The following is a 16,293-nucleotide window of genomic DNA, read 5'->3' on the forward strand; positions in this document are numbered from 1 at the left end:
GATCACAATGACATCATGATGTACATTGTGTGTGATATGGCTAATCACATCAATACCAACTTGGAGGGCTCTTTCACATGTTTGGAGAGAAATAGTCCATAGGACCGTTTGCAAGGAAGGTGTTTCTAAATTTGGGCATTTCATTTTTTTCTGAGCTACTGCCATTTTATTTTGTTCAGCCTTTTAGGCAAATGTACATTTGGCATTCAAACAATGTGACTAGTCTTTTGGAATTGTATTCTCTGCACAGGATTTGAAAGGCTTGATAGTTTAGTCCAAGAAAGGACTTCACTGTCTAATATCTTATCTTACCAGGAGATCTTAAGAATCTCCCTAAGACAATTTAAATGAAAACAATTCCATTTCCTGACATCGCACTGCTCTATGGTCCGAGTTTCACAGGCGTACGGCAATGAAGTAAGTACAATGGTTCTGTAGACTTTCACTGTGGTAGGCAGCCTGATACCTTTTTTCTCCCACATATTCCTTCGGGGCCTCCCAAGTACTGAGTTAACTCATCAGCTATGTGTACATCCCCAGAAAACATGTTGCCAACGTAAATGAACTTACTCACAGCATTCAAAATTCCTCTATTTGCTATAATCAATGATTCCACATATGGATGGCATGGTACCAGCTGGTAAAAAACCTGTTTTCTTGGTGTTGTCACACCAAAATTAGCACAAGCAACAGAGAACCTATCAATATTTTACTGTATCTCGGCCTCAAAAGGAGTGCACAATTATCTGTGAGCAAAAAATTTGTACACCTCCACTTTAGTCCTGCCTCGTAGCTTTTTCGAATTAAATAATTACCATCAGTGCAATAGTTGACTTTGATGCCATTTTCATCCTTGTTGAGGGTCAGATAATATTGCTGAAAACATATTTCTTTTTTAAAAAGTATAGGAGCAAGCACACAGCCCTGCTTCATTCCATGGGTGATTAGAAAAGTGCAAGAGCCTCGTCCATTATCCAGAGTCCTTGCAAGCAAGCCATTATGAATTTTTTTATATGCATATCTCAACATTACATAAGAGTCTTTGAAAGATAAAACTAAAGAGATAATTTTGTTCCATGACCTTCTAGGCTTATCAAAGGTGTTTGCCACCGCCATGGAGTATGATCAATATGATCAGTATAGATTACAAATGAAAAAGTGATTGCAGTTACATAATTATGTTTTCCATGTAGTCCTATATGCAGATGAGATCGTGCAACTTGTATCAAGTTTTAGAGCAATGCATAGCCTCCTAAGCAAGATCCATAAGGACTCAAAAGAGTTCAGGCTAATTATCCATGATGGAAAAGCCAAATGGAATAAGAATGTCTATTACCCAAAGTATAATAATAATAATAATAATAATAATAATGATAAAGATAGAAATGGGAACTAGCCCTGTGATTTCACTGGCATATACAATTCTCATATAAAAAAGACTGCTTGTTGCTTCCTAATTACCCATTTTGAGAATGTCCTCAATTCATGTAGAGATGACTTTCTTGAATATTTTGTATTAGATGGGAGAGAAAGCTCACAGGGGTAGTTATTAACGTTCTCTCTGTTTCCTTTTTTAGGTGTTAATAAGATTGAATTTTTTTACACATTTTATCTCTTCCTTTCATCCAGATCCCTTGTAAGTCAGTCCTTCAATAATTTCCCAACTATATCACCTATAACAGAGGTCTCTTTTCTATACAATTACTCTAATCTAGCTGCTTTTCCCCTCTTTGTTCTGTTTAATGTTATTTCTAACTCCGTAAGTATACCTAGAATTTTATGCTAGATTAAGATCTCTATAAGATAGTTCTACTGTCTTTGATGGAGAAAACAGTCTGTTAAAGTAACTTTCAGAAATGTTTTCCATTTGTCTCTTCTCTATCATCTTTCTTCCATTTTCATTCTTGTCTACCCTTAGAATACCCTTTCTTGGTTAGATATATTGACAAATTTTTTTAAGTGGTTTTATTTTATCTCACCTATAAGATAATGATAAAATTATTAACATCAATAATGACTATTAACTTGAAGTTTTGGAAAAAAACTTTATATACATTATTTCATTTGAGTCTCATAAAATAACATGGAATAGGGACCGTGTATTAGATTGGGAGCCAGAAGACCTGGGTTTTAATCCTATTTCTAGTTCTTATTGTCTGTATTCTTACTGACTTTGGGCAAAGTCAATTAATGCCTTTGGTCTTGGCTTCCTTCTTTATAAAATGAGGTCAGGATAGACAGTCTCCAAGATTCCTTCCAGCTCTAAATCCATTATCCTATGATTCTCTGAACTCTGTGAGATGAGTATAACAGATATCATTAGTTTCATTTTGCCATAAGGAAAATTATTCAGTCATTTCAGTTATGTCTGACTTTTCATGATTCCATTTGGGGTTTTCTTGACAAATATATAAGAACAGGAACACATAGACAGTAAATGTCTGAGGTTGCATTTGAACTCAAGACAATGAGAATTCCTAATTGCATACTTGGCAGTTTCTCCACTGCAGCACCATCTGGCTACCCCAAGAGAAAAATTAATTTAAGTTATTTGTCCATTGTTACACAGTAGTAAGTGCCATGGGCAGATCCAAGCCCATTTAAGGATTCTTCTGTTTCCAACACTCTATCTACTGTTCCATCCTGCTTCTCACACACAAATACAGAAAAGGAGAACTGATATGGTAAAAGGCAGATACATGCACATAGGGATATGCAGTGGGAGGATCAATCCAGAGAGTTGTTCCACCAGTATGTATACTATATATATATATATATTATGTATATACATATACAAATATATATTCAATGCATACATATACTTACATATACATATATAGTATCTACATACAATTATCAGTATATATGTACATGCATGCATATACGTATACATACATTCATTGTTCATTGACAAGGTGGCTCAATGGATAGAGCACCAACCCTGAAGTCAGGAGGGCCTGGGTTCAAATTTGGTCTCAGACAACTTTCTAGCTGTGTGACCCTGGGCAAGTCACTTAACCCCAATTGTCTCAGCAAAAAAAGAAAAAAATTTAATTGGCAGTCCGCAGTCCTGCCTTATAATAACATGTAGGGTTCTCTTCTTTTGTATAATATGATCATTCTCTGGGAGCAGGTTTCTTGGGGAGGTTTTCTGGAGACAGCTTTAGTTTCAGTTCAGAGTAATAATCACCTCAAACACAGCCAGGGATTAAAGTACAGTCTTTTATTGTCTCTTCCAAAATGGCCCAGTTAATTTTTCTTAGAGGCCTATCTCCTTCCTTGGTTCCAAGAGTTCTTGCAGCTTGTCTTTTAGCTCTTCCAGCTTCTGCCTCTAGCTCAATTCCAACTCCTGGCTTCTCAATCTCCTCCACTGACTCCTCACTTCTCAATCTCTTCAAGTCTCTTGACTGAAACTCTAAGAGCTTCTTATATATGATCTCTTAAAAATGTGAACCCAAAGGTTAACTCCTCCTCTGAGAGAGTGGGATTGTGGGTTTCTGACTTGTGAATCTCCCGGACTTGTGAGCTCTAATGTGTGAGCTAATGTATGAACTCTCTTAAAGGTGCGAGCTCTAATGTGTGAACCAATTACATAAGCATTGTTTCTATCAACTCTAATGACTTAACACCTTGTTTTAAGTTCTGGCCCATAACAATAATAAGCCATGGAACACAAAGGTCTCTAGAAGATAAAATCTGAAGGTTATCTGAAGGACAGCAGAACTGTGCATAGTGATTGGGGTAGGCTGTGGTACATTAACTGGGAAGACTATAGGAAAGCATCATAAAGGACTGATCAGTCAAGAAACATTTATTAAGCTTCTACTACATTCCAGGCATTGTACTAAACTCTAGGGATGCTCAAAAGAGGCAAAAGACAGTCCTGGCCCTCGAGGAATTTATAGTCTACTGAGGGAGACAATATGCAAACAAATATATGCAAAGCAAGATATACACGAGGTAATGAGGAAATAATGAAGAGGGGTTGGGGGAAATTTCCATCTAAAGAAGGAACTTTTGTTGGGACTTGAAGGAAAGTCATAGGGATAAGTAGAGAAAAAGAGGGAGAGCATTCCAAGAATGGAGGACAGTCAGAGATTATGCTCTGGATTGTAAGATGAAGTATCTTGTTTGTGGAATGGCCAGCGGAGCAGTGTCACTGAATTGAAGAATATGTGTTGGGGAGCAGAACATAAGAAAACTGGAAAGGCAGGAGGGGACTAGGTTGTGAAGGGCTTTAGATATCAAACAGAGTGTCTTATATTTGATCCTGGAGGCAACTGGGAGCCAGTGGAGTTTATTGATGGAAGATGAGAGGAATAAATGCTCAAACTGTACTTTAGGAAATCACTTTAGTGGCTGAATAGAAAATGGATTACAGTGGGGAGAGATTTGAGGCAGGCAGATCCACCATCAAGCTATTCAAATAATCCAGACATGAGGTGATAAAGAGCTATACCAGAATGATACCAGTGTCAGAAGAGAAAAGAGGGCATATTTAGCAGATGTTGCAAAAGTGAAATCAGCAGGTCTTGGCAAGAGCTTAAATATGAAGGGTAAGAAATAGTAAGGAATGAAAATTAAGAACTCCATCCCTCAGATTGGCTATGACAGGAAAAGATAATGAAGAATGTTGGAGGGATGTGAGAAAACTGCCAATACATTGTTGGTGAAGTTGTGAACTGATCCAACCATTTGTTTTTTAAATTTTTTTAATTAAAGTTTTTTATTTTCAAAACATATGCATGAATAATTTTTCAGCATTGACTCTTGCAAAACCTTGTGTTCCAAATTTTCCTCTCCTTCTCCCACCCCCTTCCCTAGATGTCAAGTAATCCAATATATGTTAAAGATGTTAAAATATATGTTGAATCCAATGTATATATACATATTTATACAATTATATTGCTGCATGAGAGAAATCAGATCAAAATGGAAAAAATGAGAAAGAAACCAAAATACAAGCAAACAACAAAAAGAGTGAAAATGTTATGTTGTGATCCACACTCAGTTCCCACCAGTTCTCTCTCTGGGTGTAGATGGTTCTCTTCATCACAAGATCATTGGAACTGGCCTCAGTCATCTCACTATTGGAAAGAGCCACATCCATCAGAATCCCAGTAGCCATGTCCATACAGATCCCAGTAGAGACACTGCTGGGTCAAAGGGTACTCACAATTTGATAGTCCTTTGAACATAGTTCCATATTGCTCTTCAGAATAGTTGGATCACAGCAGTGTTTCTCCTGGGCCTGGGTCCCAAAGAGATCTTAAAGGAGGGAAAGGGACCCACATGTGCAAAAAATGTTTGTGGCAGCCCGCTTTGTAGTGCCAAGAAACTGGAAACTGAGTGGATGCCCATCAATTGGAGAATGGCTGAATAAATTGTGGTATGTGAATGTTATGGAATATTATTGTTCTGTAAGAAATGACCAACAGGATGATTTCAGAGAGGCCTGGAGAGACTTACATGAACTGATGCTAAGTACAGTGAGTAGAACCAAGAGAATATAGCACATGGCAACAACAAGATTATAGATGATCAATTCTGGTGAAGATGGCTCTTTTCAACAGTGAGGTGATTCAGGCCACTTCCAATGATCTTTCATTAAAGAGAGCCATTTGCATCTAGAGAGGACTGTGGGAACTCAATGTGAACCACAATAGTATTTTCACCTTTTTGTTGTTGTTTGCTTTTTGTTTTCTTTCTCATTTTTTTTCTTTTTGATCTGATTGTTCTTGTGAGGCATAATAATTGTGGAAATATATATAGAAGAACTGCACATATTTAACATTTATTGAATTATTTGCCATCTAGGGAAGGGAGAAAAAATTTAGAACACAAGGTTTTGCAAAGGTTAGTGTTGAAAACTATTTATGCATATGTTTTGAAAATAAAAACCTTTTTAAAAAAATGAAGTGTCTTGTTTGTGGAATGGCCAGGAGAGGAGTGTCACTGGATCTGTTACTGGACTGAAGAGTATCTGTTGGGGAGTAGATCATAAGAAAACTGGAAAGGTAGAAGGGAACTAAAGGTTATGAAGGGCTTAATATGTCAAATGGAGTGTTTTGTATTTAGTCCTGGAGGCAATTGAGAGTCAGTGGAGTTTATTGCATGGAAAGGGAGAGGAATGAGTGCTCAAACTGCACTATAGGAAATCACTTTAGTGGCTGAATAGAAAATGGATTAGAATGGGGAGAGATTTGAGGCAGACAGATCCACCATCAAGCTATTGAAATAATCCAGATATGAGGTGATAAAGGGTCTGTACCAGAATGATGTGTCAGAAGAGAAAGGGGACATATTTAGGAGATGTTTCAAAAATGAAATCAGCAGGTCTTGGCAAGAGCTTAAATATGGGAGGTAAGAGAAAGTAAGGAATCTTAGATTCTTCCTAGGTTATGAGGCTGAGGGACAGGGAGGACTGGAAAGATCTATGACTAAAAAAAAAAAAAAAAGCTAGGACTGTGTTCCTACAACCAGTGGACAACCTGCACACACCTTCTGTGTGAAAAGAGGAATATTTTCTAGGGTCCTATCACATAGACTGGCCTAGCTTTTCTAACATCTTATTCTGATTTTTCCTTAAAATTTATTGAAACTGTTCTCAAGACTTAATTGTCTCCAAGAACTAAGGCTCAGGCCATTGATGTAACTGCTTTATTTTACTCAAGTATTAAAAATGTCCCACTACTCAATAATGTTTCTGACTACATGCTATGAAGAATAACAAGAAAGAAGGAAACTTGCTCCCAACTGAATTAAGGTTGTATCCTTGTTGAATATTCTTCTCCTTGTAATGGAGTGATTGACTAGTAAGGGTCCAATCCTTTGTGTATTTTCTGTAAAACCCACCAGATAAAATGAATCAAAACGTAAGAAAATTAAACTTCCTATCTCAAAAGGAAGGCCTGATTCCCACAGGTCTCCCAGAATATAGGAGACTCACTCCACAGGAATTAAGGACCTGGGGTCAATTAAGAGTCTCCTCTCTATCATCAAATGATAAACCAAATTGTCCTCTTTCATGATTTCCTCAATACATTTCTTCAATACATTATCTAATTAAAGTCTGGGCAAAATCTCTAGGTGTCTCTTTCCACATAGGGCATACCAAAATTTCCCCAAGGGTCCTGAAAGTCTTGGTAGTCTTAAAGAAACAAACAAATTTCCACTGAATTCTTTTGCCAAAAAGTATTCTCAATTTCTCCGATAGATCTCTGCCACTGCAAGCTCATCCAACTAATAGGACAAATAAGTTTGGTTCTAAAAGAAAGAAACAAAGTAAGCACAGAACAGACATATAGGGTACCCCAAAGAGATTAAGCACATGGAGGTGATTACTTGGGGTTTCTTGACTAACAAACAAACCTAAACAAACAGTCCACAAGTATCTCACAACAAAGAAAGTAGCTTACATCTGCTTGAATGCAAAAAGGAAAAAAATGCATTCATGATAAAGCATGGGCAGTTACAGGCACTAGTACTTTAGTAATACAAAATTCCTGCTGCTCTTTATGACTGCAACAAGTAACTAGATAGTTGAGTAATCTTGGACAAAGGAATACAATAACACAATAAATACCAGTAAATAAGCACTGAGATTAAAAAAAAAATCTCAGAAGTACTGCTCTGACTTGTAAAGAGAACACATCAGAAAACAAAAATGCTTATGTTTTTTCAGTGGCCCTCCAAAACTAGACTATCTAGTATCAAAAGTCCTGTGTAAAGAATCTCTCTGATAGGAACTTGCAAATGATAAGGGCCCTCTAATTGTCCTGGACAAGCCCTGTCATGTAATAATTCTCTGGGGACTCACCAGCCCACCAGTGCAATCAAGAGTTGGAGAAGACCCAGAGTGAGTTCTACATCCTGCTAAGTAAACTTCCTTTCATTACATGCTAAATGTTCCAAGAGTGTTTTGTTTCATTCCAAGCTCAAGCCTGGGCTATTATAATTGGCATACAGACAATGTCAAGGAAGGAGAAGGAAGCTCCTCCTTCCCCCCCCCCCTCACTACTTTGGATTGACTCCCTGTAAGGGAGTAGGTGAAAAATCTCACAGAATGAGAAAGTACAGACAGGCTGCTCTCTGTATCATCGGAAAGAATATTTCACAAGGATGAGATCCTGGATCCATCAAGCATTGAAGTACAGAACATTGTGGCAAGTGCTAAAAAAGAATATTAAGACAAAAGTAAAGGGTTCCTCCCTCAAAAAGCCTGCACTCCACTAGAGATATCAGATTATACCTATAATTATAGTACAAAGAAAAGTGAGGAAGAGGGGAGTTCTAACTAGGGGAGATCACAGAAGACTTCAGAAAGGAGGTGACTTCTGAAATGTATCTTGAGGGAAGACAAGGATTTTGAGAGGTGGGTATGAAGATGGAACACATCTGTCTAGTTTGACTAGAATGTAAAGTTCATAAAGGTGACTAGAAAAAGTTCATAAGGGAAGCAATAAATTGGGAAAATATTTTTACAGTCAAAGGTTCTGATAAAAGCCTAATTTCTAAAATATATAGAGAATTAACTCTAATTTATAAAAAATCAAGCCATTCTCCAATTGAAAAATGGTCAAAGGATATGAACAGACAATTCTCTGATGAAGAAATTGAAACTATTTCTAGTCATATGAAAAGATGCTCCAAGTCATTATTAATCAGAGAAATGCAAATTAAGACAACTCTAAGATACCACTACACACCTGTCAGATTGGCTAAGACGACAGGAAAAAATGATGATGATTGTTGGAGGGGATGCAGGAAAACTGGGACATTGATGCAGTTGTGAACGAATGGTGGAGTTGTGAACGAATCTAACCATTCTGGAGAGTAGTTTGGAACTATGCTCAAAAAGTTATCAAACTGTGCATACCCTTTGATCCAGCAGTGTTACTACTGGGCTTATATCCCAAAGAGATCATAAAGAAGGGAAAGGGACCTGTATGTGCACGAATGTTTGTGGCATCCCTCTTTGTAGTGGCCAGAAACTGGAAACTGAGTGGATGCCCATCAGTTGGAGAATGGCTGAATAAATTGTGGCATATGAATATTATGGAATATTATTGTTCTGTAAGAAATGACCAACAGTCCTGGAGAGACTTACACGAACTGATGCTGAGTGAAATGAGCAGGACCAGGAAATCATTATATACTTCCATAACAATACTATATGATGACCAGTTCTGATGGTCCTGGCCATCCTCAGCAACGAGATCAACCAAATCATTTCCAATGGAGCAGTAATGAACTGAACCAGCTAATACCCAGAAAAAGAACTCTGGGAGATGACTAAAAACCATTACATTGAATTCCCAATCCCCATATTCATGCCCACCTGCATTTTTTATTTCCTTCACAAGCTAATTGTACAATATTTCAGAGTCTGATTCTTTTTGTACAGCAAAATAACGGTTTGGTCATGTATACTTATTGTGTATCTAATTTATATCTTAATATATTTAACATCTACTTGTCATCCTGCCATCTGGGGGAGGGGGTGGGGAGGTAAGAAGTGAAAAATTGGAACAAGAGGTTTGGCAATTGTTAATGCTGTAAAGTTACCCATACATATAACCTGTAAATAAAAGGCTATTAAATTAAAATAAATAAATAAATAAAGTGGAAGGGACAAAAAAAGAAAAGAAAAAGTTCATAGTAAGTTATAGTTCAAAGTAAAACTGGAAATATAAATAAGAGCCAGATTACGGAGAGAAATGTCAGACTAACAAATTTATATTTTATCCTATAAGCAATAGGGAGCTGCTGAAGATACTTGAGCTGAGGAGTAACATGACAACAAAGCAGAGAACCAATTGGAGAGAGGAGAGACTAAAAACAAAGGGACCAATTAGAAAGCTATTACAATAGTTCAGAATGGAAATGATGAGGGCCTGAAATAAATGGTAGTTGTGTCCCACTTTCTTTTGTTCTAGAAACACAGATGATCACACCCTCGCTGACTTTTCAGGAAGGGAGGAAAAAACACCAAAAAGGAGGTGATCACGGCCTCCCTGATTTCTCAGGAATGAAGGTGAAAACAGCAAAGAGGAAATGGGGTCAAACCAGATATTGTTAGCAGGTGTCCTCTGGGCTGAAGGGTCTTACTTGAAACTGGTATACATAAATCCATCAGCATGGGAGGTATTACACAAGCACATAGTAATATAACACAGGCAAGTAGTGATGTAACAAACAACATGAATCAACATGAGGAATTATACATGTCCATAAGTCCTAGAAGGAGGGTATATAAATAACAATCACACATACACTTCCTTTAGCAGCAAAGAGATAGTCCAAAACCAATCTATTGTCTATTACTTCACACATCAAGGAATCCAATGAGTCCTCCTGCAACAGCCTCATCAACAATTTTTGATGTCCATGAGTCAGTGACCATAAGTGCCAGGCTCTTTCAGTGGTGGGCACAGTCAGCAATGGAACTATCTGATGTTTCTTGGGTCTTCTCCTTTGTTTCAAAGGTCTGCTCCGTCTCTCTCCGATGGACAAGGCGAATATGGCTCGTTGGCACCCATCTGATTCCTTCTCCATCTGTAGAGATACAAGCAAACCCTCTTCCCCAAGCAGTTAACCTATCTGGTTCCTTCCATTCACCACTTTCTAGATCTCTCCACATCACCTGGCAATTATCTAAAGATAGTGGAGCTGCTTGCTGGACACTGCCCTTCTAGTGGGTTATAAAACCTGTCTGCCGGAGCCAGTGCATCTTTGTCAAAAATTTAAAAATTAATGGTATAGAGAGCTAAATTTAGAAGTTCTCTAGAGTTACCTGTGGCTCCCCCTTTCTTTTGTTTTTGAAGGAGCGTCTTAATGTCTCTGTTTCTCTTCTCTACTATTGCCTATCCTTGAGGATTAAAGGGTATGCCAGTGGTGTGTAAAATCTTATACTGTGCACAAAAGTGTGCAAAATGTTTAGAAGTATATGCAGGTCCATTATCTATTTTTATTGCTTCTGGCACACCCATAATTGCAAATGCTTGGATAAGGAATTCAGTGACCACTTGGGCTGTCTCTTTTGCTGCTGGTATTGCAAAAGTAAATCCTGAAAAGGTCTCTACTACAATATGGATAAAAGACAGGCAACCAAAAGATTTATAATGGGTCACATCCATTTGCCAAATTTAATTGGGTCTCAAACCATGAGGGTTCTTCCTTGGAGGTAGTGTAAGAGTGTGGAAAGGAAGGCAAGCTATACAGGCTTTTACTATACTCCTAGCTTCCTCTCTTGTTATCCCAAATGATAAACGTAAAGCTCGAGCAGCCTGATGATATTTAGAATGAGATTCTTGGGCTGCCTGAAATAAAGGAGTATTAGCTAACATGGGAGAAGGCTATCTGCCTTTGAATTACCATCAAAAATAGGACCTGGAAGTCCAGTATGAGAGTGGACATGCAAAATATAAATCTTACCTGGATGTTTTTTCACTTGCTCTTGAAGTTTCTTAAAGAGCTGATATATATTAGAAGCTACGAATTTTATTTGGGCTGTGGCAATTCTTTGTACCGCACCTACTGAATAGGCCGAATCAGATATATTTACATCTCCTGGATAATAAATAAGAGCTAGAATGATTGTGTACAATTCATTCTGCTGAGTGGACTGAAAAAGAGTTCTGACTCTTTATAGTTAAGTCATGAGAGTATACAGCACAAATATTCTGTTTGGATGCTTCTGTAAAGATAGTTGGTCCTTTAAGAGGAACCTTAGAAACCTTTTCTTCAAGAATCCATCGCCAATTATGTAATAGTTGGGTTATCTTTAATGGAGACCCGTGTGTAAAATTTGGAGCCATGGCCAATAAAATTTGCCATTTTGGGATGGTTTCTCAGCATACATTAATTTGTGTATTAGTATAAAAGGCGTATATCTTGTCAGGTCTTATCACAGATAATTGTACTGCTTGCTTCATGGCCTTTAGCAAAATTCTAGCCACAAGCACTGGGTAAGGAGTAAGACTTTGTTCTGATTGTGCTGGGAGGTTCACCCACTCTATCACACTGTCTCCTTGATGAAGGACTGCTGTGGGTGCCACTTTTGTAGCAAAAACTGATATTTCCAAGGGTTTTTGAGTGACTCTTTCAACCATATTGGGTAAAGCCAATTCAATCTCTCTCAAAGTCTCTTGAGCTTCTTCTGTTAGCTGGCGTGGTAAATTTAAAGCAGTGTCTCCCCTTAAAATGTCATATAATGGTTGTAATTGATAGGTAGTCAAGCCTAACACTGGATGCATCCATTAGATATCTCCTATCAATTTCTGAAAGTCATTTAAGGTGTTCAATTTCTCTGTTCTTAAAGAAAGCTTTTGTACTGTAAGCACCTTAGGGTATACTTCATATCCTAGATATTGAAAAGGAGCATGTCTTAGGTATTGTTTTGGAGCTATATGCAATTTGTAATTCCTTAGTGTTTCTATGGCCTTTTGTAGACATGTTTCTAATATTTGCTCCTCAGGTGCACACTCTAAGATATTGTCCATGTAATGTAATAACATAACTTTTGGAAATGCTTCCCTTGGGGTGGGGAAGGCTCTTTCTTAGTATTTGCCCCATTTCAGCTAAAAAAAAAATGAAAGTGATTATTTTATCCCTTACCAAATCTTTCCACTTGCCTATTTTTAATACTTACCCTATTCTGGGTCATGGAGACTTCTCCACTGAACTTGGCTGATTGCATCAGTTAAATTGATTGGTGCCCTGCTTTGCAAGGCCCTGCATTTCTAGAGCCCCACATTTAGACACCAAAATATAGTGTCTAGGCTAGCTTTCTCAAGGATCTCTGGACGGGGCTTGGTCTTTAAGTGGAGAAGTGATGAAGGCAGGAGAGCCACCACAAGGCTGGTCAAAGATGCAGTCTGGAATCTGGAGTCTGGAGTCTTCTCTTGTGTCTATGTCTGAGACTCTGTGTTCCCAGTCTTCTCAGCCCTTAAATACCTCAGTAGGATTACATCACTACAGAAACTGAGCATGTGCCAACTGTAGCCATTGCATCACCACATCACACTAAATATATGCCAACGAGAGTGATTACATCATTACATCACATTAAATATATGTTTAGCTAAAGATCCCATCAATCACACTGAGTAGGTGCTTAACTATAAGCACCCTGCTGTCCTTGATTCAAGTACACCTTTCCAGAGTTCTGGCCCTCTACAGTGAAGAACAGGAGATGAACTTGAAAGATATTGTGGAGGTAGATTTGACAAAACCTAGCATTGATTAGATATGAAGCATGAGGGAAAGGGAAGAATCAAGGATGTTATAAATCTAAATGATGGGGGCACTCAACAAAAGAAAAAGAGTTTGGAGGAAGAAGTTTAGAGACATAGAGGCAAAAGCAATTCATTTTGGACAAGTCAAAGTGGAGAGACTATGGCATATTCAGGAAGAGCTATGCAGCAGGCAGCTTATGATGTATGAAGCTCTGGAGCAAGACAAAAGCTATATATGTATTTGTGAGAGCCATCTGCATAAATAGAATTATTGATTTCATGGGAAGTGATGAAATCATCAAGAGAAAGAGTGTATGTACAGAAGAGAACTTGTTAGAGCCCTGGGAAATACCTTTGGATAAATAGTAATATTACAAAGGAGTCTGAAGAAGAATAATCAAAAATATAAGGGGAATCAGGAGAGAATAGTGTCTCAAAATCCCGGAGTATACAGTGTCAGGGAGATCAAGAAGAATGATTCCAGAGAAAAGGTCATTGTAATTGACAATTAAGAGATCACTGCTAACCTTGGAAAGAGCAGTCAGATTGAAAAGGGATCAGAAATGAGTGGAAGATGAAAAAGTGGAGTCAATAGATATAGTGTGTTAGTTCTAATTTATCATTGAAAGAAAGGAGAGATATAGGGCAATACTTAAGGGAAAGGAAGGGTCGAACAAAGATTTTTTAAAGGATGACAGTCCTGATTATAGTTGTAGGCTAAAGGAAGAAATATCTTTAATAATCCAGTGATCTTGGGTTAGATCATAAATCATTAAAAGTAGCAAATTGGGAATGGCTAAGTAAATTGTAGCATGTGATATGATGGAATATTAGTATGCTATATGCTATAAGAAATGAAAAAATTAGAAGTATGGGGAAGACATAATGATTAATGAAGTAAATAAACTGGGAAAACAATATAAACACTAACTGCCACATTGTAAATAGAGAGAGTCAGGGGAAGATGGAATTGAAAGCATAGCTAGAAGGCTTGCTTGGCAAGGGGAAGGGCCACTTTGTCCTCAGAGATCAAAGCATAGGATAGAGCTTTGATAGGTGAAGTGGAGAAGAAAAATAACCTTGGCTTCTATTTTCAACATAGATAATGGACAAGGATATTTGTTTAGAAAATCGAAGGGGAAGGCAGTGGAGGGACTTGAAAAGAAATGAAAAATTTGGAAGAGTTTCTGAGAATGGGGAACTAGAGAGAACAAATAGTATACTGACTCTTCCCATCCTGTAGGAAGAAAAACAGTTCATGTAAAAAAAGGTTAGTGCTTATGGTGGTACCTTATTGGGGGGGACACAATGATATACTCTACTCCTTTACTCATTAATGATAAAATGATGTATCTCTATGTGGGCTTCCAAAAGATAAGATATGAGAAAGCTTTTATTGATATACCAGCGCTTCAAAGGTTGTTCTAAGAAACTTGCTAAGTATGCAGTAAGTAAAGGCCCAGAAAGCACATTTGCTTACCCACAGGGATACTCAGTACTTTCTGTACTTTCTAGAAGACAATAATTAGAAAAGCTACCTGGAATCTAGTGTCTGTAAAGATGACCAGGTGGTGTTCCAAGCTTGAGCTGTTCCAATTCAATCCCATTGCACAGGTGCAAGAAACTCCTAGATTCTAATCTTGAGTAATTTTCTCCTTACCAAATGAGCATGCTTAGTCCACACACAGCCCATTTCTATCTTTAGTCATTTTTCCAACACTTGCTGTATCAGGATACAAATAATTAGAAGAACTCAAAAATTGCTCAAATAACTCTAGCCCCCATTCTCACTACATTTCAGTCAAGTTACCAATGTGATTTGCATGAATGAGTCACAATGTCACCTGTAAGAATGCTTCCTGAATGAAAATAAAAATGAAAAATTTAGGGTTCAAACTCCACCAACTTTCAACTCTTGAGTTAATTCATAAGTTATTAAAAGTGGCAGACTGAGAAATGGCTAAATAAATTATGCTATGTGAACGCAATGGAATATTAGTATCTATAAGAAACAAAAAAATTCAAAGAAGTACAGGAAAGATATAATAACTTACAAAGTAAAAAAAAACTCAATAGGAAAACAATATACACAATGATGGGCCACACTGTAAATAGAAAGAATTGTTTAAAAACAATAAAAAGACTATGTAATACTTGATGAGACACTCCTCCTTTGCTGGTAGAAAATATTTCTTTAGATCCATATGTGGTTTCATTTTGCTAAATTGTTTTCTTTTTCTTTTTTTTTTTTTTTATTCTCTGTTAGAAGGAATGGTTGACTAGATAAAGAAAAGAGTAGTCCTGAGGCAGAAATGATATGACTAAGGACTAGATGGTAAATACCTCAACCATACTTTTTTTTTCTATAAAGTTATCCATGACCCGGTATCTTCTGAGACCTGCATTGATCTTCGTGCAAAACAGAAAACTAGTTATCTGCCTTGTTACTATAAGCAGACTCCCTCCCCCACTGTTTACTTCTTGCTCTGGGATTGTAATCAAGGCAACAGTAACTTTGGACTATGAAGAGCATGAAGATCTACTGCCCTTTTTAATTAGCTCAGAATCCCTATGATTCTAAGTGACACAAACGAGATAGAAGCTCCCTCTCTGGATCACCATACTCCATTCCCTCACAGCTATTTATTTGCCAGCCCTCTCCCTTCCATCTCTCTATCCCACCTTACCCAATCTATCCTCAGGAATCCCTTCAGTGAAGACCTATATTTATGAAGAACTTCATGAGGAGTCAACAAAGGAAGAAAATGACTCCTAGTGCTCAGGAGCTGCTTAATTCCTTTGTTATATGTATTCTCTCTGTGTGTTTCCCTACCTTAATGTTTTAAGTTTCAACTCGCACACCTCGTGTGACCAGGGGGAGAATGTGCTCCTAGTCCTAGTTTAGATCATCGCTTGTTTGTTTTACAACTATCCTGCTATATTTACACAGTGAATTGCCTTTCTCAAGGCTAATAAGTGGGGCTAATAATTGGTGAAAGTATACTGGTGAAGGTACTAGAAAAATACTTTCACTGAGGATTATCCCTGCAGCACT

Source organism: Sarcophilus harrisii, chromosome 1, assembly GCF_902635505.1.
Source record: "Sarcophilus harrisii chromosome 1, mSarHar1.11, whole genome shotgun sequence".
Classification (NCBI taxonomy): Eukaryota; Metazoa; Chordata; class Mammalia; order Dasyuromorphia; family Dasyuridae; genus Sarcophilus; species Sarcophilus harrisii.